The 24,800-nt window shown below is 38.3% G+C and overlaps 1 long non-coding RNA gene across 1 annotated transcript; it reads right to left on the bottom strand.

Annotated features, from left to right (window-relative positions):
• Positions 1-13,818: 13,818 nt before the first annotated feature.
• On the bottom strand, positions 13,819-22,692 carry LOC148505394 (uncharacterized). Its single transcript, XR_015869891.1, has 2 exons — positions 22,316-22,692; positions 13,819-14,090 (listed from the first exon to the last, which is right to left on the bottom strand). It is a non-coding gene; the product is annotated as an uncharacterized LOC148505394 (long non-coding RNA).
• Positions 22,693-24,800: the final 2,108 nt, after the last annotated feature.

Genomic DNA, 24,800 nt, shown 5'->3' on the forward strand with positions numbered 1-24,800 from the left:
GCCTACAGCCATTTCACCAGTCAGGCTTTCTCAAGGCATCATGTATTATAAATGCAATACCTACTTTTCAGAACTCCTGAAATTCTGGTTTATAGATGCTTTCTTCCAAGAATGACAAAACTGCTTCTAAGCCTAAATCATGGTTAATTATCATGTAGAGTGATCTCATTTCAGCAGTTGTTAAAAACTGGACCTCATTCCATCTAATGAATGTCCTTCATAAGTGGGATTTGTTTTTTTGTTTCCAAAGCTTGTAAAAAATAGTCTATGTATTCAGATAAATTGTAACATGTTCCATGTGACAGATGGAACTCCTGAAACCTTTGGTCTACTGGGTGGATTTTCACTGTCTCTAAGTAGTTTTGGTAGAATATACAGAACCGGTAAAACTGGTTCAGAGTTACTGAAGAACCATTGTTATCTGATCAAAAAGGATCTAGATTTGAAAGATTCATCCTGTATAATACTCATCCTGTATAATATTGTTTATTCATACTGTATAATAGTCTCATCTGTTTCCACTTTTAGAGCATAAAACCTATTACTTCTGTACTGTACTTCTGAAGATTTATAAATACATTACATTTATTTAACTTAGCCGTAATGGTGACATTTTTTTTAGTTTAAACTCAATCCTTTTCCAGGTTCTTTCAAATCTGGAAGGTTAGTGTATTTTATATAGATTTTGGCATCCTCCTTTATATACCATATAGGAGTTGAAACAAAGGGATAGCACAGTTTAATTTGCCAGTTGTATACTAACTGACAACTGCATATAACACAGTGCACTAGATTATTGTGCTTACAGTATGTATTTTCATGTTTTTCCTCTAGAAAATTATTTTTATTCACTATTTACAAAGAATATTGAGTTGACATGTGGAAACACATGTGACATTTATAAGATAAGTATTTACAATTGATATATAATTATACTACTTAATTATAGCTTGTATATAAAAGGCACTAAGGTGGGGGCTTTCCACTTTTTATTCTTTGTTTAGGGAGCGGATAACACTCCTGATATCTGCCGTAGCAGCCTATGCTCGATTCTGAATGCATCTCTTTGTTGAACATTTACTGCATCTATTTCAGTTTGCCACATCTGGCTTTTGTGTGCTCCTGTTGTTGCTGCAAGCTTACCAAATAGGCATTCATAGTTAGAACTAATGACTAAGGCCAGATTATCTTCAAATTTTAAATAGCATCCTGCCTTATTTGTCAGCAGACCTGTCATCATCTGACTGACTCCTGCTCCTCCTCCTGCATAGGCTCATCAGTCTCAGCTTCCTCCCTATCTTCCACTCTCTGCATCCTTCTATCAGCCTCACTGTCCTCCACTCTCTTCCTCCTGCTCCATCCATATCCTTCACTCTTTCCTCCTCCTGTCTTCCTGCATTTAAAACACTTAATAAACTTAGCAAATACAAACAAACAAGTTTACAACACAAACTATACCATAATTAAACTAGCACTACACACACACAAACACTGAAGAGACCTTAAAATAAACAAACTTTAAAGCAAAAATAATATACTTCAAACTCACAGGAAAGGACAGACAAGACAACTTTTACCACTCAATACAACTGTCACTTGTCACTGTTGCAAAGCTGCAAGCTACAATTTAAAAGTTGCATAGATTTCATTTTATTCATGTTCTGCAGACTTACGTCACTCAGACAAGCTGGACATTTATTTATGTTTTTTAATAATCTTCTCTCTTCTTTCCAGGACTTGGCTCAGTCAGCAGCTTGCTCCTGATTCTCTGCAAATAAAAAGGAGAAGTTAAGGCAGGGAAGGAGAATTTAGGAAAAGGGGTGGGTGGCCACACTTGTAAACTGTACAGCAGGTAAGCACTGCACAGTGCGCTGCTCACAGCTGTGGTGTGGAGATCTTTCACAGTGAGGTCATGTGTTGGCTGAGGTGACTGACAGCTATGGCTGTGGGTCTTGCCACAGCTGCCACTGGCAAAATGTAAAGGAGATCCTTCATTTTTTGTTTTACTGACTCAGTGGCACACTCCAGTGGCCAATGCCCTTAGTCAGCTACCTAATGGTGGCACTGGCCCTGCTCCTACCCTTATCCCTTGCTGCTTCTCTCCTGTCACCTCACCTCCATCTGCATCACAACAAACTCCATACTCCAAATTAAGCTCAGCTCAAAGCTACAGCAACTCTGATAATCTCAATCACATCTCCCCCACAAACTGTGTACACATTCCTGTGCCTCATGGAATGCCACTGGTTCCAACCCATGACCTTTTTATCTCCAACTCCCCGAATCCAACTCCCTGGATTTCCCCCACAGCTCATTTCTCTGTGGCCTCACATTCTCTAACACAACCTAGCACAGGGATCACCATGGTGATGGTGTTGGGGTCCTTCTATCCTCCAGTTACTCCTACTAACTCATACCATCAAAACTGTTCCATTCAGTTTTTCATTTGAGGTTCATGCTATATACCTCTTCCTTGAGTAGCTGTCATTTATTGTCCCCCTGGCCCTCCCTCCAAATTCCTTGTCAACTTTGCTTCCTGGCTCCCCCAATTTCTCTGTTATGAACTTCCCTTCACCATCTTAGGTACTGTCAATATCTCTATTGATATCCCCACAGAATTTGTCTCTAAATGTCTTACTTTCACTTCATCATTTCGTCTCTCCAAAAGGATCTCCTCAACCTCCCATGTGAGTGGACACTCACATGATTTGGTTTTATTTTAACTTATGTTTCACTCCTCCACCTCTGCCTCCCAAGGCTACCATCCTTAAGCATAACATTGAGGCTATCAACACTGTATACTTTTCATCCCTGCTCAACTCAATTCTCTCCTCTGTCTCTCTCTCCTGCCTCAAACAAGCCATTTCCCTACAAAATGTCTCCCTGACTACTGCTCTTGTGGATCTGCTTTGGCAACCACTGCTCACTCTTGCAGTACCACACCTCAACCATTGTATTCCAAATGCACCAGATGCCTGCAAAAACATTTAAGAAACACCAAGCATCAGTGGATGAAATTGCGCTTCAAGGTGGACTTCCTCATTTCAAATTAATGCTCTCAACCTAAAGTGCTACACTCTCCCTGTCCAAACAGTGTATTTGAGAACCTCATCTCCTATCAGTTCTCAAACTTCCGTTGTCTCTTTACCACTTTCAACTCCCTCCTCTGCCCCCTCCTCACTTCCACTACCTACTCTCTGAGCTTGACTTTGCCACCCACTATACCTCTAAAATGTACTATTTACATCAGGACATCACATCCCACCTGACCCTTTGCACACCAATTCCACCTTTCTAAGCCTACTTCTCTTGTCAACTCTGATATCTTTCTCCCCAGTATCTGGGAGATGGGGTCATGGCCCTTACTCGATCATCCCCCCCTTCCACCTCCCCCTTGTCAATATCCCCTCCTGCTTCCTCTGCTACCTCTCTCCTTTTATCTTCCCATCTTGCCCAACTCTTCAATCTCACTCTATCATCAGGCACTGTCCCTTCTTCAGTCAAGCATGTGCTTGTCTCCCCCATTTTTTAAAAAACCCCACCCTTAATCTTAAAACTCTTTCCAAATTTCGACTGATCTCTCTTCTACCTTTTGCCTCCAAACTCAAGTGTATTGTCTACAGATGTCCCACTCCCTGCTTGACCCATTTCAGTCTGGTTTCCATCCTTTCTATTTCACTGAAACTGCCCTCACAAAAGTCTATCCTTCCTTTCAGTTTCCATATGTTGGAAGATATGGTTTGGGTCTAATGGTCTAATAGTAGCAGTAGTAGTGACACAAATGACAACTGGTAGTGTTGGTAGTAGCAGTAGTGATTGGGTAATTTATCAAAATTATTGGAGGAGAAAATTCACGTCAGCTGGCAACGGTCCACAAATTTAAGAGATATGCTTGTACATAGTCATTTAGAGAAAGAGAAAATATCTATTTATTTCAAAAAAGGGTCATACAAATGTGGCACATGTAAGACCTGTTCAGTAATGATCACACAACAATCATTTTGTGATAAATTCAACAAGACATGGTAGATCAAGGATTACATCTGTGATACAGTGGGTGTATTATATAATCTCAAATGTCCATGCAATTTACAGTACATTGGGAAGACCAAGAGACCCCAAAAAGCAAGAATATTAGAGCACATATCAAGTATTGGGAATGATCAAAAGGATCGTCAGGCAATGAAATCTCTGACACCCATAGTAAGAAACTTTCTGAGATACCATCAATGCAACCCAAAAAGGCCTTCATGCCTTTGGGATGATGAAAATTGATACAGGTATAAGAGTTCACTAATGCTCAATTCTCTTCAACATAAACTGCACATTCCATTTGCATTTCCATTTGAAAGGTTGTCTTCTCCACAGTATCAGAGTCATGGCACCCTGCCTCCTGCTCAACACTTTCAGCAAATGCTGGTTGTCTCTCCTCTACAGAATACCCTCTGTAGAGGATGTATGCTTTTCATAACCAATGCCCTCTCCTCTCTTCCCCTATTCCTACTTGCCTCCATAACAATGTTTGCAAAGAAGAGTTAACCTAAACTCTATTCAGTATAAAATAAATACCTTTATCTCTGCTGGAAATAATATGCTTCATCCACATAAATTCCTTTTAGTTTCACTTTAAAAGGCTGTCTGGCATTTTTTTTAACCCTTGTGTTGCTATTTCTACTGCCTATAATTTATTTAAACATATAGGAATACATGAGGAAGTCAGGAATTTTAATTTTGTATTTGATTTGAAGTTCAATTTTATAGATGATTTTATGTTTGACATAGACATCCAAAACTGAACAAGAAATCACTAGTCAATATCAAACAACATCAATTTCTATTTAGAAAAGAATTTCAAAATCGAATATTAGCAAAATAATGATTTTGAGAGTGATGAAAAAAAGCAAAAATGAAGAGTAAGAATTATTGGTGCACTCTGGAGACTGTGTAAGGCTCTGATTGTTTTAGTTAAAACTTAACTTTTATTTGTTTCTTATAATAAATTGTATGAAAGATGATTAAAACTTAATAGAAAGGTGATAAAGATTAGAAATAAAGTGATATAAATAAGATAAAAATAAAATTAAAAGAACCTCTGTGTCTTTTATTTGTGTTTTAAATTTTTAAGTATTTTGTGTCATATTAAATGGTATTATATTCCCAGTCTTATACAACTTTTTTTAGGATAAGTTTCTATTCCAGTGTGATGCTCTTTATTCAAATGGAGAATATCAACTATTATATAGCCGTGCTCCCCTCAAAGTTATTATATTATTTAGTATCTTATTAAGTATCTACTTCTCAAACAATACTGTTGCAGTTATCACTTTTGTTATTCACAGCTCAAAGTTCTATTAATATACTCCTTAACAGATCCTGTTATGTTATGGATCTTTATATTTATATTACAGTGTGGCGATATATTATATGCCATATGTAGATCTCATGTATGGTCTGTATAGTTGCCATAAAACATAATAATTATAAAGTTATTATATATATTATTCTGTTAGGTCTTATAGAATTATAATATCTCTATTTATTTAATGTCCATCAGCAGACCATTACTGTAAGCGGCTATTTTGAGCATCACACACTGGTCAATGTCTGCCTCCCGCTGCTAATACATGCAGCTTATTGTGGGCACATTTCACCGGGTGTCCAGCTTCCTCCGGGTAAACTGAGCCACCTGCTGAGCTCCCTGGTAACCAGTTCCCTGGTAACCATTGTCCAGGGGTGTGTCAGGGATTTTGTTAGAAAATATTCTGAGAGAATTGTCTTTTTCTAATGGTTTATAATAGGATTATTTTAATTTAATATTTTATTGATTAAATTGGAAAATTTATGTTTAGAATTCCTGATTAGTGTTCTTTAATTTAGGAGATTTCTATAATAATAATATTTTTATATTTGGAACTTATTAGTTGGTTTAGTCATTTATTGTGTCCCTTATACTATATAGTATAATGTAGGATATAGGAAATGAAGAAAAATAATTAGTAATAATAATAATAATAAAAAATGTATAGGAGTAAGAATTAATAACGGGAATTATGGTGTTTAAGCAGTGATAACATACTATATTATATTTTGCTATAATCATATGTATTGTAAATTTGATATATACTAAAATGATTAAAAATAAAAATTCCAGGTTATATATGGTTAATCTGTATTAACAAGAGGATCTTTAGTGAAAGTTCATAAAAATGATAAACAACCACCAGGAAGGCCAATAGTGTCCAGAATTGGATGCCTGATTGAAAATGCAAGTATACAGTATATATAGACTCACATTTATGAAAATTTGTGTTAGAGTTGCCATCATACATAAGAGACACTATGGATGGCCTGAATAAAATTGAAGATCTAATTGTGACCTACAACACCTGGATATGCACATGCAACGTAGAGATGCTATACAAGAATACACCATGACATTGGAATACAAGCTACTGAATACTTCCTAAAGATGTGAATTATTGAAGTTTATCCTATCTAAAAACTATTTTGTGTTTAATGAACAATTCTTCCTACAGACCTGAGGTACAACAATGGGCACTACGTGTGCACCGAAGTATGCCAATCTGCACCTTGGGTGGTGGGAGAAAGAGTGAGTCTTCAATGAAGAGTTAGAAATTTATACCAAGCATATCAATGCTTGGTATAGATATATAGATGACCTCCATACTTTGGATGGGCCACAACATCTATTCCTAGAATTCATTAAAAGACTAAATAACAACTCCCTCAATCTAAAACTAACAACTGAAATGAGCCAAGAACAAATTCACTTTCTAGACCTGACTATTAAAATCACAGAATCAGGGGGAATTACCACAGACATTTTCCAGAAATCAACAGCAACAAATAGCATCCTACTTTTTGAGAGCTCTCATTTTCCAGCAATTTGGAAAAATATTGCAAAGGGAGAGATGCTAAGGACTAGGAGGAACTGTTCAGATACACAAACCTTCAATAAGAGATCCAAAGAATTTGAAGAATGTCTCTTGAATAGAGAATACAGCAAGATAAATATTAGAAGATCATATAAACATACAAGAGGAAAAGAGAGAAAATATCTGTTAACACCAAAGATGAAAACCAAGCAAAACCTTTTTACAATAAAATCAGATTTGTAGGAACATGCAATCAATGGAAAGAAATTCTTGAAACACTGGAGAGACACTGACATGTCTTATTGACAGGTGAAATACTGGCAAGAGAGGTAGGAAACCAAATTAACATTAGCTGGAGGAAATTGCCCAGTTTAAAAGACAAATTGGTCCAAAGCCATTTCTTGAGAGATAAAAAGAAAAAAAGATAGGATTGATCGGAATTAACTAAATAAAATACAAGGATATATTAACTGTGATACACTAGGGGTTATATACTGCCTGGAATGTGACTGCAAGAGAAAATACATAGGAATGACCAGCAGAGATTTAAAACAAAGAATATTAGAACATGTGGACAACATTAGAAATGCTGAAAAAGATCAAGCCAAATGTAAACAATTAACTAGTGTTGCCCAGCATATTCTGGCAAAACATGGAGGTAACCCCATGCATCTTAATGCCTATGGGTTGGAAAAGATACATTTGGGTATAAGAGGAGGTGACCTATTGAAGGAATTGGCACAGAGGGAGATGAGGATGATTTTCATGATGGATACAATCATTCCAAAAGGATTAAATGAAAATAAAAACTATATGGTTTATTTAAATTAAGTGGATAACATACTATTGATCAAATCAGAGAACACCTTTGAAACCAACACACCATAAATCTAAACAGAATTGACAGGACCCCTAACCCAATACTATCGTTATCTAATATCTCATTACTTAATATATCATCACATAGAATTTCATTATCTAATATCTCAAACCATAATCTTTAAAGGATAATTCCATAATGAGTATAATCATCGATTAGGAACAGCATCTATATAGTGTATTGTTTTAAATGAACAAAAAGTATCTTGATAGATTGAGAATAAATTATAACAAAATAAATATCCCACACAGATGTTAGATGAATAAATGAATAAAGAATAGGATTGTTAAACTACAAAACAAACTGGAATTCAGCAATTTAGCTTAGGATGGAGGATGACACTTTTTAATTTATTCTGCTTTTTACATAATTCAGATCGTATGTTAACAAGATATAAACTGGAATGTAATATAAGACATAAAGAGATGAAGTGATATTTACAATCACAATTATATGTAATATAATACTTTTTAATATATATATATATATATATATATTAAAAAGTAAGTATTAATCACATATATTGATCACATAATATTATGAATTTGATTTTTCACATACTCACTTTTTTCACATACTATTTTTTTTCACATATTAGACACATTTTAATTGTTTGATATGATTTAACTTTTTAATAAACACACCCCTTGACAATGGTTACCAGGGAACAGAGGATTTAAACTCAGCAATGTGGGTGGCTCGGTTTGCACCGAGGAAGCCAGAATTAATAATTTAATAATTTTAATAATTGTATATATCAAATTTACAATAGATATGATTATAGCAGAATATAATATAGTATGTTATCACTTAAACACCATAATTAACATTATTAATTCTTACTCCTATACATTTTTATTATTATTATTATTACTAATTATTTTTTTCATTTCCTATATTCAACATTATCCTATATATTATAAGGGAAACAATAAATTACTAAACCTATTAATAAGTTCCAAATATAAAAATATTATCATTACATGATCTCCTAAATAAAGAACACTATTTCAGAGTTATAAACATAAACTTTCCAATTTAATCAATAAAATATTAAATTAAAATAATCCTATTATAAACCTTTAGAAAAGACAATTCTATAATATTTTCTACACACCCCTTGACAATAAATACCAGGGAACAGAGGATTTAAACTCAGCAATGTGGGTGGCTCGGTTTGCCCTGAGGAAGCCGGACATCCGGTGAAATGTACATAGGCAATTGAACCTACTGTGTCTTTCTATGTGACAAAAATAGTAAAATGTGTCAGTCGATGCTCTAATACAATGTATCAGCTCATTATGTAGTGCATACTGTTATTATACCAGCGCTCTAGCCGAACTTGAGCGGTGGGGAGCAGGCTTTGATGATCGCTCTCACTGCAGTAACAGTGGGGTCTGTAGTGAAGGGACGCACTACATCGTAGTAAAAATCCTGATAGAGACCTGCACATAGTGTCCGATACAGCCTCGAGGAACAGCGGCGGGAGGTGGACGCTGACAAATACACATGTAAGGTGCTTTAAATGGCTGCCTTTGCTAACAGCAGTTGGAGACCTGCACACTGTACCCACAATAAGCTGCATCTATTAGCGGTGGGAGGCAGACATTGTGTGATGCTCAAAATAGCCACTTACATTAACGGTCAGCTGATGGACATTAAATAAATAGAGACATTATAATTCTATAAGTCCTAACAGAATAATATATATAATAACTTTATAAATATTATGTCCTATGGCAACTATACAGACCATACATGAGATCTACATATGGCATATAATATATCTCCACACTGCAATATAAATATAAAGATCCATAACAAGATCTGTTAAGGAGTATATTAATAGAACTTTGAGCAGTGCATAAACCCAGACCAATTAACAGAAGTGATAACTGCAACAGTGTTGGTTGAGAAGTAGATACTTAATAAGATACTAAATAATCTAATAACTTTGAGGGGAACACGGCAATATAATAGTTGATTTTCTCCATTTGACTAATGAGCATCGCACTGGCATAGAAACTTATCCTAAAAAAAAGTTGTATAAGACTGGGAATAAAATACCATTTAATAAACCACCATTTAATACGACACAAAATACTTAAAAATGTAAAACACAAATAAAAGACAGAGAGGTTCTTTTAATTTTATTTCTATCTTATTTTATATCACTTTATTTCTAATCTTTATAACCTTTCTATTGAGTTTTAATCATCTTTCATACAATTTATTATAAGAAACAAATAAAAGTTAAGTTTTAATTAAAACAATCAGGCAGTCTCCAGAGTGCACCAATAATTCTTACTCTTCATTTTTGCTTTTTTTATCACTTTCAAAATCCCTATTTTACTAATATTCAATTTTGAATCTCTTTTCTAAATAGAAATCGATGTTGTTTGATATTGACTAGTGATTTCTTCTTCAGTTTTGGATGTCTATGTCAAACATAAAATCATCTATAAAACTGAACTTCAAATCGAATACAAAATTAAAATTCCAGACTTCCTCATGTATTGTATTCCTATATGTTGATATAAACTATAAGCAGTAGAATAGCAGCACAAGGGTTAAAAAACGCCAGATAGCCTTTTAAAGTGAAACTAAAAGGAATTTCTGTGGATGAAGCATATTATTTCCAGCAGAGATAAATGTATTTATTTTATACTGAACAGAGTTTGTTAGTTTAGGTTAACTCTTCTTTGCAAACATTGTTATGAAGGCAAGTAGGAATAAGGGAAGAGAGGAGAGGGCAGTGGTTATGAGAAGGCATTCTGTAGAGGAGAGACAACCAGAGTTTGCTGAAAGTGTTGAGAAGGAGGCAGGGTGCCATGAATCGGGATGCAATCAGAAAGCCAGCTGACATTATACCAACAGCCGGCTTCCTGACTGTCATATCCCAGCGACGGTTAAATGCCCGGCATCTAAATGTAGATGCAGCTTATTTCCCCGACGCCGGGAGACCGGCATCCCGATCGAAGGGATGCCGGGCACCGCGAGTGGACAGCCACGCGGTGGGGAGGGTTAGGTTTAGTGCTCCCGGGGGGGACTTAGGGTTAGGCACTCCCCCGGGAGGTTAGCGGTAGGCTAGGGGGAGGGAGGGTTAGGCACCCATGGGGGGAGTAGGGTTAGGCACCCCCCCAGGGGACTAAGGTTTAGGCAGCGGGGAAGGGGGGGGTTAGGTTTTGGCACTTAGATGGGGGATTATGGTTAGGCACTTGGGGGGGAGGTTAGGGTTAGGCACCCCTATGGGAGGGATAGGGTTAGGGGAGTAGGTTAAGTAAGTTAATACTTACCTAGGGACGATCGGGATTTCCAGCGCTGTCGGACTGCCGCTGCCGGGATCTGTTCCAGTGTCGGGCTTCCGCTGCCGGGAATCGAATTTCAAATTTCATACTGATTCCCCATGAATCTGATACTGTGGAGAAGACACAACCTTTCAAATGGAAATGCACATAGAATGTGCAGTTTATTTTGAAGAGGATTGCGCATTAGTGAACCTTGTGTTGGTTAATTATGAAGAGTTATTTGGAAGGTGGGCACATCTGACAAATATAAGTGTGCATTGTGGCAGGTGGCAATAGATGCCATAAATATTATTGGCCATTTCAAGCGCAACAAACTGCAGTAATAGAAGAAAATATAGTGGACCTCAAGCAGATTTAAAAGTACATTAAAGTATGTTCTTTTTAAAGGACCCCATAGTGTTACAATCTCTATTTGCTTCCATGATTTATCCTTTATCTCATCGTGTGCTAGAGAAGAAGCCAATCCCTCACATATTCATAATTCCATACAGTATGTTCACATAAAGGTTTCTTTAATCTGTCTCAAATGGCGTAGATTGTGTGTTCAAGCTCTGTCTGCAAAATGGTCTGAATTGTAAAAACTCACATTTGCATGACCCTATGTGCATGACAAGATTTCCTTGGTCTTTTATAAAATCTTGATTAAATATCCTGAAATGGTGTGCCCACGTCTTTATAAACAATCAAGAGATAAATTTACAATCTCATTCTGTCAGCGCTTCACATAAATGTTTCTGTGATTTGTACAAAATGTTTTACTCTCTGTGAAACAGTTAGCACTTGTCTCTCCTCACTTATCTCCCATCAAGTATATCAATGTAAGAGTAATATATAAGTGAATCCAAATCATGCAGCGTTCTTAAAATTTACTTATACTACATGGGACAAAGCATAAAATAGAATGATAAAAAAACATAGATATAAACAGTGGGACATACACCTGTGCATGGGAGTGCAATGAGTCTCATACCAGGCAGGCTAAGGACACAGCTAAGCTTCAAGTTACTCCATTCAAATAACCTGGGTTTTGGAGTAGATATAATCACCCTCAGCCATCCAGTCCTTCCTCATAACAGCACGCTGATCTCACTGCCACAGACTATTAGAACAACATCTACAAGCTTTGGAGATCATCTGTCTCCTTTGTCAAGATATATCTTGAGCCATTTAAAACAGATGAAAGAAACCTTTATGTGAACAGAGTGAATTGTGGATATGTGAGTGATTGACTTTTTCTCTAGCACACATGCAGATAAAGGATATATCATAGAAGCAAATAGAGATTGTAACACTGAGGGGTCCTTTAAAAAGAACATACTTTTATATACTTCAGTCTGCTTAATATCCTAATTGCAGATTTCCACTATATTTACTTCTGTTACTTGTTTATGGAAATTGTTTTTTCCCTATAGAGGACCTAGCAGCTATATAGGATTTTTTGTGCACAAGGATTAGAATATTTGTCTTTCAATATTTGATATTGTAGCTCCAAACTGCAGTGCCCAAAGTGCTTTTCAGATATATGCCCCCAGGTCAAAGATAAGATGGACCAGGAAAGACATTCTGCCAGGGCCACTGACAATGGGTACCCTGAGGACTTCCAATACAGTGAGTATGAGGGGGAAGTAAAAGTTATTTTGCCAAAGGAACTGGTGCATGGGGTAAATGTGTGGCATGACACTGATGCACCACCATGTCCGACAGTGACTGGTGAGTAATTTGCAAATAGCTTGCATACACCAATAAAAACATATGTCACACCTAATTTTTTTTTCAATATACAGTACATTTTGGGAGCGTACATATTAAAATGGGCGTGTGGGATGCCGACATTCTAAATACCAGTGCCGTAATCCCGACAGGTCGGGATCCCAGCACCAGTATCCCAACCGTCGGCATCCCGATGGTAAGTATCAGTGTGTTAGGGGGAGGTTAGGGTTAGGTAGCGGGGTTGGGGTTAAGCATTAGAGGGAAGGTTAGGATGAGGCATCGGGAGGGAGTGTTAGGATTAGGGTGCAGGGAGGTTAGGCTTAGGCACTAAGGGGGAGGATAGGGTAAGGTACCGGGGAGGGAGGGTTACGGTTAGGTTAGGGGATGGGAAAATACTTACCATGCGTTCCTGTGGATGTTGGTATTCTGACCAGCGGCATCCCGACAGCCGGGATCCCATATCCAACCATTTTAAAACCCATATTCAAGTTAAAATACATACTACAACAGAGGTACCCAAACTCAGTCCTCAAGGTACCCCAATGGTCCAGGTTGTTAGGATAACCATACTTGGGCATGGGAGACTTAATTAGTATATCAATCTTTTGATTAAACAATCGGTGCTCGACAATAAATATCCTTAAAATCTGGACTGTTATGATGCATTAAGGATGGAGTTTGGGAACCTCTGCACTACAAGAAAACACACACTATGTTTGTTGACCTGTAATTATTTCAATGTAATTGATTGTTTGTATCACACCAAAGAACAACACCTGCAGCTACTCAAGGCCAATCACTTCAGGAAGAATTTGCTGGTAATTAGTTAAAACAATTTGACAATAAGAAAAACTTGTTCAAAATCACATTTGCATTTTCAACAGCTATATTAATTAGTCCATTCAATTAATGGCAAACTAATGTTTAGTGAAGCACAGTAAGCAATTAAGATTTGAGACATATTTACAGGTTAAGTTGTTAACCTCCACGGCTGGCAATTAATAACTCAATCACTTGAAATTGGTAAACCTTTACAAATGTGTATTTATTTACTGCACAATATGTTTTTTGTTTATTTTAAAGTAACAAAGAAAAGCAATGTTTGTGGTTGTTAAAAATAAGTTAAAGTCCATATTTGTTTGCTCCACATAAAATAGGTCCATCTGGTGCCTTTACACAACAGCGTTCTAGTGAAATGCCAACAGCAAATGTTGGAAGTGATGATGTTGTCCTCAAACCACCACATTTGACATCTTCTCTGCCTCCTGTACTGGATTTTAGGTACGGACACACATCCTAGAAAAATGATAACAATATTTTTTTTACTATTTTAAAAGATAAAAAAAAAATAATTAACATACAAAGTAAATTGTCAGTGTGTTTTATGTTTTATGCTGTTATTTTTATGTTTGAAACTCAAATAAGCTTTTTTTTGTTGCATTTCCAATTTTTTATAAAACAAAACAAATATAAAGCTATTTTGGGATTAAACACAACTGATTTTTAAAAATTTATAGCTGATTTTCATATTTGCAGATTTTGATTTTTTTCACTGTTGGATAATTGTCCCCATGCCAGAGCCTAGGCCTGATATTGAGGATGAAGAAACAAATATGCTGGAGTTAAGGGCCATATCACCACCTGCAGAAGAAGATGTCCTGGACCCTCCAGAACTCAACCAAACATCACCACTACCTGAAAGAGACAGTGGTCATGAAATACTTGAAAAGTGCACACAGGGAGATTTCATGCACATGCAAATGCAACAGAATTCACAACTAAATATGCACCTTGGATGGTTAAATACAAAATTTACAAATTAACATTATGCAGCACATGGCTACTGCCATAGAGACATAAACTGTAACTAACCCCAGAAACCAAGAGGAATTAGTTAGTGTATTCCTAACAAGATAACAATCAATGATTACCAACATTAGTAGAATACAAGAGTCACATACTAATGAATCCTTGACCTTAATTTTAATATGTCAACAATAGGATCCCAACTACAACTCCACTTACCAGAGCAGTCAGGATCAAGTTCATTTGACAAAAAAAACTGCCTTCTGTTACAGCCAAGTATTTAAAACAGGGGTCTTCAAACTTGGCCCTCCAGCTGCTGTGGAACTACACATCCCAGCATGCACTGCCACCTTTTTGATATAACAGCATGCTAAAACTATGTGCAGTGCATGCTGGGATGTGTAGTTCCACAGCATCTGGAGGGCCAAGTTTGAAGACCCCTGATTTAAAACTTTGACTCATCAGTCCAGAGCACCTGCTGCCATTTTTCTGCACCCCAGTTCCTATGTTTTTGTACATAGTTGAGTCGCTTGGCCTTATTTCCACATCGAAGGTATGGCTGTTTGGACACAAACATTTCCCCACATAGGAACTGAATTTGAGTTGCACACAATTAGGCTGCATCTGGCTGCATTAGACTGCATCTGTGGCTGTATTGCATGCTTGGGAGTTAATGCAGATTTCTGCCTGTATTCAGCTCCACCTCCATCTATATGCTTGTAAAAACAGCCATCTTCACTATGAACATTATCCTTGGTGCAAGAAATCTGCCTGAAATCAGACAGATCTCAGCATAAGTTCAACTCTGAATAGCCTTAAATGCCCAGGTCATATCATCAGAACACTTACACTCTTTTTATACCGACCTAAAAATCCTGGGTTGATGCACTTCAACCCAGGATTTTTATCAGTGTAAATGAATCCACCTGGGTCCAGGGACCTGGGGAGCCAACTCGGGTACTTTGCAGGGTTGGTCACGGGTCGTTCTTGTGCCACCCTGCAGTGTACATGGCGCGATCTGGATCACGATGAGCCGGATTGTGCTACATGCTGCCTGATTCAGTGGTGCTTGATCTGGTTGGAACCCTGTTCCAACCCCCGGGTCAGACTCAGAACTTTGGTATAAAAGATGTATTAGCCCACTCTGGTGCTCAGGTGATACCCAGCTACACCCACTCATCAAGTAGAGATGTGGCTGAGGTGCATATAGTACATCTCCAAATCAACCATAGGTGTGTATGCTAGGCTCAGAAATATATGCATGTATCACATGAAAGGCATTACCTCTCCAGGTAAGGTATACTACAGCACAATAGTCAGGTTATGCTTGTGAAATGTAGTCATCATCAATATCATGCAGACTTGCACCAAGCCCTATCTTTAGTGCAAGAGATCCTTCTAAAATCACCTGGATCTCTGCATATGAATAGTCCACAATGACCTCTACACCTTGCATGCTAACTCTAAGTTGTCACCCAGTTACACCCACCAAGTTGCAACTGGAGATGCAGACAAATCACTCATATTTGCTCAAATTTGCATATGTAGGCTCCAACACATGCGCAGTTGCTAAAAATCACAAGATCCATCTGCAGAACAAACATGCAGGCAACTCTGAATCTGGCCCTTAGCCTGCATCCAGAATCTGCAGTAAATTACATGAAAATGAGCATGCATCCCAATTTTATTAGTATGCATGGGGTGTTCCTGGGTGGTGAATGGGAGGAAGTGACAGGGAGGAGACATATTAGATGCATGGAGATGTTGCATCTTATATGAGTATTACGGACATGTTGCTAACTGTGGTTACATACAGAGATGCAGATTGTTAACAAAGGAATCCATATTCAGATGGATAATCTGCACTTGCCATAGGGCATATGCAAGTTTTGATGGTTTGTCTGAAGGTGCATCTAAAGACGCACCAAGCAGTACAGTATATCAGCACCTGAAGATGTGGAAAGTGGGCATCTTAGTCCTTGCACATTCAGATGCACAATGTACAACAGGGAAGTGCTTTGCAATTACTTTAGCATAAATTCACAGATGTAACTGCGGCAAAAGACACAGACGCAGCTGCATCCAACTCAGCATCAACCCCTGTATCTGCAAATATGAACTTTCATTGGCTGTTCTGCTCAGGTCACTGGTGTACAGTAGCTGGCATGGTCTGAGCATTTTGTAGATCCAGCTTGGGATCCTTAGGTATAACTGATATACATAGGAAACAAGGTGGCTTGATGATACTCTGACTCATAAGTATGAACAGGAGTTTAGGTACACTAGCAACAATGTAGCAACCACAGGCTAGTGATATGCATGGACACTGGACTGGAACCGTAGTGAACAGACCAGGTCCACTGGGCAACCCCTCGTCTATTGACCTGTGAAGGTCAGTAAGACCAGGAATATACTCCAGGGACAAGGGTGACATCCGGAACTCAGAACAGTATAGTACTGGTAGATAGGAACTCAGAACTCAAGCCACAAGTAGCAATTCCCAGACTGTTGAACTTTTTTCTAAACTTTGTATATTTGTCTCATCATAGTTGCATCCCAAGTCACTTATAGTTTTCTGGGCACCTATGATTAGTATTTTTGTTGCAATGGAGTTAGTATAAAGTCACATATTAAGTACAACACTGTGTAGCGTGATGCATGGTTCAGCTCAATTGTTTTGGTCCTCAGCTTTTTGCCTTTTTAACCAGGTTATCATCCGCATGGCACACAGCTACAGCATGCAATGTATGTATTCAGGGTAAAAATGTATTAAACTTTAGTTACATTTGTGATGTGAATAAGATGCAACAAGGTTGTGTGACTTAATGCTTTGTGTGGCTTAGTTGCAAAGTCTGTGCGCAATGCAATTTATTATGATTTATTTTCAAACATTATTGGCTATAGATATTTCTATAATATTATTGAAAGAAATACACACATACATTACTGTAGAACTTCATCTAACATACAGTATATTCAGTTCTGAAACGTTTTCATATATTTTTGAATGCTACTTGAAGAATAACGTTGGTCATGCAAAAAACTAATACTCATCTGCATATTAATGCTAACTACTGCTTCCTCACCATGATTCCACAAGTTCTAGGATAGACAGCACCAAAGCTGCTTTCCTCAGGGGAGCGAGTCCTCCTGGGTACAACCAGCCCTTCTCCTTACCCAGGAACAGTGGGAACGAAGAGTTAATTGTATGAATAATATTGTCCTTTGCTGGAGCACAACAGGTTATAGCATGCCCTATCATGCCCAATTATTAGGGCTGTCAGGGAATTACAGCACTTGGAGAACCACAAGTGCCAGTATGTCCTGGCCGATATAGGAAATATCAAAATAAAAACAAGACACAAACACAGAATTTTAAAAGTGCTGAATATAAATGACGCCCCACACCCCTCATGTACCCATTAATGTCTTATACAATCCTCTAAAATATTTTGTCTTTAGTCTTTAGGCATCCATGGGTACTTGGCAAAAAAAAAAACTATCCAACTTCTTCCTCCAGTCAAGCTTAGTGCTGGCAGTAAAGAATTATCTTGTTTGATTAATACATTTTTTATTTATTAAGCACAATACATAAGGTAGGTATTTGATTTTTTTTTATATTTTACATCTACTGTATACTTCATGTGGCTTATCTTACCAGTATTTCATACATGATATTATACTTGTCAGGCTGTATATAGATGCTAAAATGTAACACACAAATTAAAGTGCTTCTACTTTACTTTGTACATCTCTCATGTAAATAACACAAACAATCTATTTTCTATCATAGAGATAGATGTATGAAGGACTTAATTTTTACATAACATCAGGTCGTCTTATACACACACATTCCGCAGCACATATCCTAACCCACTGCTCCATGCTCCTTCTTCACTATCTACCCCTCTGTGTCGCCCCTGTCTGTCTGCCCTTCCCCTTTAGAATGTAAGCTCTCACGAGCAGGGCCCTCATCCTCAAGTGCTTCTCCTCCCCCTACTTATAGTATAATTTACTCCTAACTCCCTACAATGGCACCTACCACCTGGTTGCTCATGTCCTGCTGCTTGTGTTTTGCAGCTGAGTTTATAACCTTGTCCTTGTCCTGCATTGTTTTGTATTACTATTAACTGTTTTTCTTGTGTGCTCATTTATGTACTGTGTAAGGCGCTGCGGAACCTTTGTGGCGCCATATAAATAAAGGATAATAATAATAATAATAATAATACTCCATGTTGAATACAAACTAATAGACATTGGGTAAATAAATAAATATCCAATATGCAAAAGCCTCCTTTAAAAAGATGAGTTTACAGTAACTGACACATTTTTTATTTGGGGGGATTTGAACCTTTACTCACTGGTATACATGAGGGGGCTAATGCTGAGTTGGGAACAAAGCAAAAAAGTTTAAGTAATTTTGCACCTTGGTAAAACCTTATTGCACTGTATGTGAGGCAAATTTAAAAGGTGCAGAGATTTAGATTTGGGAGGGGTGTGTTAAAATTCAATTTTAATTTGCAGTTACCCTGCATATAAAATAAGTGAATGATTTAGCACCCCTTGCAGTACAACATGGTCTGTTCCAGATACAGATATACTTGCATTTTTTATTTGTTCCCAACTTAGAATCAGCCTCTTTCTTGGGATACCTGAGATGTGTCACTAGACCATGTGTAAATGTCATAGGCTGCGACTTTGAAACATTGGAAAGTCCCGTGCTAGACTGGCTGTTGTTTTAAAGTAGCAGTCATTTAGTAGGCAAAATCAACCTGGTTTTACCTACTAAAAGACTGCTACTTTAAATCACATGGGACTTGCGGATGTCTCAAAGTTGCAGCCTATTACAGTTACACCATGGGACTCGCACGGGACTTGCTGATGTGTTAGAGCAGCAGCCTATTACATTTACTGTACCCAAATATCTCAATTGGCTGGTCTTTGTAATGTACATTTATAACCTCTATTAATAATTATTGTTTATGTGAGCCACACATGTGCATGCTGGAATAAATAGTGGAACTATAGAGGAGGAGACACTTATCTTGAGAAAGGCGTCGCAGGGTGCCGAAACATTGTATGGCTTCCCTGCCATCTATGCTACTCCTGTGCCTTTTTACAAACCTGGGCTCTATCTTTAAGAGGACAGAGAGTTGAGAATTAGTCCATCTTGATGGTAAGGTTTTATCATTTTTAATTTTGGAATTTTATATATATTTTTTTTCATGCTATTTCAATAAACATCCCATTGTGTGGTTATATATGAGACTGAGTGACTCCCTTGTTGTAGTTTCTATGTTTGCACTTGTTGGTGAGCCCTATTCCAATGTGAGGAACCCACGCCGGGGATAATCAAAGATACCTTTATGTTCAAGTATCACATTATCAGAAGTAACCCTACTTGTAAGGAATTCACTAGATCACCTTTCCCCTCACTAATGGATGAAATTTCACCAAGGGAGTAGGAACTGAAGCTGGGAGTGGATCCCCATTCACATTTCTTCTTTTTGTGTTACACTACCTTGTGATGGAGTGTACCCAGGAAGTGACTGTATTACCCTATTGTAATTTTCTTATCCTTTTCATGTACTGTGAATTACCTACAGTGGAACATTTTGGACACGTGACATGAACTACTGAAGGAACAACTCATAAAGTGCAAGTGAGGCTGTTGTTCTTTTTGTATACACTAAAAAGTATAATCTGAACAAGTACATCTCTAAACACATTATATATGAAGTGCTGAAAGGTAGCAGGGGCATTGCAGAAACCAAAAGGTAGAACAAAACAGGGGTGGATTGGGCCACTAGGAGATTGGGACACTTCCCACTGGGCCAGACCTTCTGTCCCACCAGATTAAAGGGAAGACATGTCTCAATCCCTCCTATCTCCAGGGTTAGATGATTGGATTGGCAATCACTGACAGCAACTGACAATTTGACAGTCCGATTGCTGGCGGGCAGCTCTTTATCACACACTGACAGTGCCGCAGTCGCGCTCAGTGCACTGCCTGAGTGCCTGCAGCCAATCAGTGACAAGGAGGCTACACAGGATTAGTGTACTACACACACTGGCCATGCACGCTGCCCAGGAATATGGGGAGGGCATAGAGGAGTCATGTGAAGAGGTGGATTGGGACAATACGGACCCACTCTCTGGCAGACTGAGGCTGAGCTGCCACTGTGCGGTAAGGAGTATGATGAATGGGATGATGTGGCCAATGTGTAAGGGAAGGAGGAGGATGATCAAAGAGAGAATGAGGCTGGAGTGTGAGTGGATGAGGATGGAGAAAAAGATGTGGGCAGGGTGTGCAGGGGAAAAACACAGGATGTTTATGCGGAGGAGGTGTCTATTCTTCTCCCCCTTCTGTCTCATCTAGTTTTCTCTATTTCTCCATTGGGCCCCTTCTATGTATTTGCACCCAGTCAATCATATGTGTTATTTGCTACAGCATATTGGGTCTGATTCAGAGGTAGACACAGTTGCAGACAGGGCAGTGTCTTCATTCAAATTGCCACGGCCAATGGACTGAGATGCCCACTGGCTGCTTCACTGAGCGTATTAAAATACACAAAGAAAATGCACCAGCCCTTTGGATGTGCAATTTCTCCAACTGAACATGTGGTACCCAAAACTCGTACTTTGCATTACTTAGAGTGTTGTGTTAGATGGTGTCTCAACTCTTATCAGATCTTGGGTCTCTTGGATCTCATTCTCAGTTTAGAGAGGTAAGGAGGAGATACAGGCACAGATGGTCACCAGTTTAGTTTCAAATAGGAGTTAGAGTTTATTAATCAGGCAATTTTGCACAATCAGAAAAACTCAGAAAATATCAATTTCCAATCAGTACATTTACTAGTAAATCACACTGTAAATAACAAGGTTTTATTTCACTGGAACACTTGAATGGCTGAGGACTCATTTCAACTATGAGAACAGCAAAGTGGAGATACTGGGGGAAGTCAAGTAGGTTAACACAACAAGCACATATAATTAAATGTATATCATACGCTACTATAATAAACAGGAATGAATGAATGAGAACAATATATATTCAAGTTTCACAAAACACTACTTTTATCTAAGTATTCTCAGAACTATTTCCTATCTACCTAAATACAAATAAATTACTGCCAGAAATATAGTCCAGCATGTACGGTAGAGGTGGTGCACGTTAATTTACTTAAGTTGGTTGTATAAGCATTGGCTGAAGGTATGCTGCAGACTGTTGCCCGGGTTAATTTAAATGAAGGATACATCCAGTTTCCTCCAGCTGGAGGTAATCCTAGCTGTTACAGTATATTCTGACTTAGCAAACTCTTTCCTGCCTGCAGTGATGCGATAGCTGCTTAATAGTTTTACTTATGCTGCATCTTTCAATGGCTTTCCTAAGGAGTCTGTCAAAGTTTGTGCTGTCTGTCTTCACCTGCCTGCATTTGTCCTATACTGTAGTAGAAAGTCCTTTACAGGCTATTATAGTATACAGGGACACTGTAATAAGATGAGCAGTGTAATTAAAGTCTGTCCTGCACTCTGAACATTCTGTCATTAACTGGTTAAGTTTTATTGCTTTCTGACCCTACAGCTGTTCTGTGGGGAAGTGCAGCCAATACTGAATAGAGCTTCTCTGTCCTTAACACAGCCGCTGATAAGGGATTGATTAGAGCTGTCAGCTGAAGTGTAGGGCATGTGTAGATGGGTTATTTATTACAGACCTTGCTCCGGAGTCCTGAAAATGAAGTCTGTCAGTGAAGGAGTTATCTTCTTCCCTCGGAGAGCCTGCCTCAAGCTCTGCACTCACTGGGGGAAGGTCTGTTCCTCAGGCTGCCGCCCACTGCCTGCCTCATGGGGAGGAGGGACTGTCTGCTCCATCTGTCACAGTCTCCTGCTGCTGCTGCTCGTACTGTAGCAGAAGCACCAGCTATCTGTTCCTGCTACCTCCGGACCTCTGAGCCGGAGCTGCCGCTTGCTGGTTTCCTCAGCAGTGCAGGTAAACAGCCCTGCTCTGCCTCCCCAGATGGTTACCTCGCACAGTCCTCCTGACCGTTGGTGAGAGCGGCTCTTTTATAGACTTCATCTCTCTCCCTGCACGTGCCAGCTACCTTCCCGCCAGGCCCACGCGCTTCTCACTGTCCTCTCCAGTGTCCTCGAGCTATCTTAATTTCAGCAGCAGCACTTAACCCCGTCACTGCTGCAGGGTCTGAACACACAGTTCATGACCCCTAATAGGCATTTGAAAGGGTGAGCTCCCTGTTACCATGTTGAGAATTCAGAACCCCCACTCAGTCTTATGGGAAAAACAGCATATCATTGTAATACACTTTTAAAAGACATATAAGAACATTTTATATATAATCAACTCGCACTGGGGTATCACAAACATAGCCACCTGTGCAGTGCAACTGTGCCTTTAGATGCAGTTGCTGACTCTGGCACACCTGTTGACATGTCCACATTTGGCTAGCCACCCCCCTGTTACCAGTCAGAAGCAACCACTAAAATTGCCTCAGCATTATGCTAGTATAAAATAATAATAATAAAATAGTGATGTGATGTGAACTTACCTTTGTTAGCAATTAAAGTTTATGGTTGTTGAGGGGGTCAAAGTAAACTTCAGTGACAGTGTAATTTTAAGTAATTAAAATGGGGGTGGGGTAAATTACAGCATTGACCACAAAACAGTGCATTTTACACACATTGGAGGAGACATGGGCCTTACACTGACCATGGCTTTATTAGTGATGAATAATAATTTATTACCCTCCTGACATACCACTTTTGTCCAAGCACATTTTTCAAACTCATTCAGATGCATCTTAAAGTATATGCCATAAAAGTCCTTCATATGCTCTTATTTGCCATCACACTCTTCCATATGCCTTTTATAAACCATCAGATTATCTAGATGCCCAATATATGCCATCAGATCCTGCCCTTTCCACAGAATCCACCTGCTATTTAGGCCTGCTTCACTTGAACTAAGGGTAAAGAATTTTATTAGCTGGATATGTTCTAATACCTCTGGATTGAGAGGAAGTTGATTTTATATTGCAGTCAGATTAATGGCACTTTTTTTATTTGTTATTAATTCCAACTCTTTAGATTGCTAGATTTTATGAACCATAGCAGATTATTATGCATTTAATACATTAAAACATTTAATTAAATAGAGCCAAAAAGAATTTGAGACTCAGGAAAAAACATAAATGGGACAATCATGTAGCCTCTGTGTCGGTTGTTTGGCCCGATGCTTAATAAAAATAACTATAAAGTTAAGGGTGATGATGACATCAAAAGAGAGACAGGCAGCCTTTCTGGAGGCATATATTTCTGCATACAGTGATGTGAAGGAAAAAGTATTTTTCTGGTATCTCAGTTAATGCTAAGGTTTTGGAGAGCCAGCTAAGGCATTTCAAACATTGCAGGAAAGATGGAGAGCACACCTAGATAGGAGCATGGAACACCTGATGACTGTTAGTAGTGATGACTCTTACTAGCATAGGAATCCTATACTCTTTGGAGACTGACTCAATGCTAGCAAGTATGATTATTGTGATATCCTGGCTCTGAAATGTCAGATGACACAGCATTTTGGGATGTTAATTGGAGTTTTTAGTGTAAAAATAGGCAAAGATTTGATCCGATTTTGCGCCTTTGGTCAAAGTTGTTTTGCTGTATGTTTTAACTTACCACATAATGAATATTCAATATGAAAGTGTCCTGCACTTGTACAGTACACACAGAGGTTCTTGTTTCTGTGTCAAGTTCATTTCTTTTCAGCTCATGGACTACAGTACAAACTTTACCATACCTATTTGCATTGTTATTTATTCAGTGTGGACTGCCCAGGAGTGGCATGATGATTTGAAGGATAAGAAGAGGTTCCTGTTGCTAAGTGAGAATATTATTTTTAACATCTGTTGTTTTGTAAGGCAGAAGTTTATTTTTATATACTGAGGAATAAAGTATTCTAAACTCTTACAGGTTTCCATATATGCCAGTTTATATTTGACTCAATCTTTGAGACCTATCCAAATTAGAAGTTGGCTGATGTCAGCATTTCAGTGTATGTCACTTACTCATCTGATGACCTATAGATCCTTGCTATAACCAAGTTAAAGTGGCTTTGGCTGTAGCACAATGGTTGGGTCATTGAGTATCATTGTTGCAGTTAGGGTTTGCCCCCTTCACTTGAATACC

This window comes from Taudactylus pleione, unplaced genomic scaffold (genome assembly GCF_031769625.1).
Source record: "Taudactylus pleione unplaced genomic scaffold, aTauple2 ptg000454l, whole genome shotgun sequence".
Taxonomy (NCBI): Eukaryota; Metazoa; Chordata; class Amphibia; order Anura; family Myobatrachidae; genus Taudactylus; species Taudactylus pleione.